The sequence below is a fragment of the Leucopleurus acutus genome (assembly GCF_964270905.1).
Source record: "Leucopleurus acutus genome assembly, chromosome: 3".
NCBI classification, from domain to species: Eukaryota; Metazoa; Chordata; class Mammalia; order Artiodactyla; family Delphinidae; genus Leucopleurus; species Leucopleurus acutus.
The window spans coordinates 77,199,798-77,201,271 of NC_139145.1; the positions used below are offsets into that span (position 1 = coordinate 77,199,798).

The 1,474-nt window shown below is 39.6% G+C and overlaps 1 pseudogene across 1 annotated transcript; it reads right to left on the minus strand.

Annotated features, from left to right (window-relative positions):
• LOC309959029 (ADP-ribosylation factor-like protein 1) lies at positions 1-724 on the minus strand (annotated as a pseudogene). The gene has a single exon. The product of its transcript is annotated as an ADP-ribosylation factor-like protein 1 (transcript).
• Between the last annotated feature and the right edge of the window lie 750 nt (positions 725-1,474).

Below are 1,474 nucleotides of genomic sequence, written 5' to 3' on the forward strand. Positions count from 1 at the left end.
AAATACTTATTTTTAATATTTATTACAAATGTTGCAGTCAGTTTGGTATATGCTGACAATCATACAGTTTTAACATTTAGTAGTGTGAAGCACACTTTATCTATTTCCAAAGGGATATGTGATGTGGTCTTCGTTTCAGAGGAGCAGAAGTGACTGAATTACTGTCTGCTCTTTAATGTTTCAACTAACCATTCCATTGCCTCATCAAGGCCAGTGTCTTTGGTTGCTGAAATTTTGAATATTTGCCATTTTCAGTCCTTCAAGGCAGGTAACCCAAGTGAATTTGCCATCGCTGAGGGAGTCATGGCCTGTTCCATGTCCTGCTTATTTGCAAACACCACTAAAATGGCTTTTCTCAGCTCTTCTTCCTCCAACATGGCAACTAAGTCTGATTTGGAAATGCCAATTTGCTCTCGATCACAACTGTCTACTACATAAATGACTACATCTGTGTTTGAATAACAACATCTCCAGTATGGCCTGATACTTGTCTGTCCTCCTAAATCCCAGACTTGGAATTTTAGGTTCTTGTATGTTACCGTCTCAACATTAAATCCAACGGTAGGAATCGTAGTAACGACTTATCCAACCTGTAATCTGTACAAAATTGTAGTTTTTCCTGCTCCATCTAATCCCAAAATTAAAATCTTCATTTCCTGGGTTCCAAACAGACTGGAAAAAATGCTTGAGAAAAAGCCACCCATGATGAACTGCCTGTCCTCCCTCATCGACCATCAGAGACTGGCCCCAGCCTCGGAAGCGAAGCCTAATCGAGCCTCTAAGCCGCCACCTCCCCTCGCCTAGGCCTGCGCTCTGGCTCTGGCTTGGGCTCTGGTTCCCAGGGGGTTTCCTTGGAAGCTTGGCCAGCCAGCAGCTTCCACGTCAGACCTCCTGGCCGGGCGGAAGCAAGGGGCCACCGCCTGTACATTCTTCTATAACCTTTGAATAATGCTAACTACATGTATTTTATATCCAAAAAGGTCATTTAAAATTACCTATAAATATATGAAAGTTTCTAAGACAGAACTGGTGAACAATTTTTCTAATTTAAATAAATATCCAAAGAGACGTGCATGGTAGTTCACTGAGGTTTTATGCATTCTCTGGATAGTGGAGTGTTCCCAATTAGAATGAAGGTGACCCAAAATATTTCAAATATTTATGTAAAAATGTGTGCCTTAGAAAACATATAATGCCAGGTGCTTAAATAATAATAGAACATAGATATATTGGCTGTCTGTGTAATCCTTAATTCAAAATCTCCTGCAGCCACCCAAGAAAGAGCCACAAGGTGTGCACCTGCAAACATAAGTGCTGAAATCTGTCCCTGTCATCTTGCCCCTTTATTTAGCTTGAAAAGATTAACTTATATTAAACTTATTGTGACTTGTTTTAGTACTTCATTTTTCCTATTTTTTTTTGTTCAATTTGATTTAAAATATATAGTATATAGTATTTGCCAGGTACTGTGCCT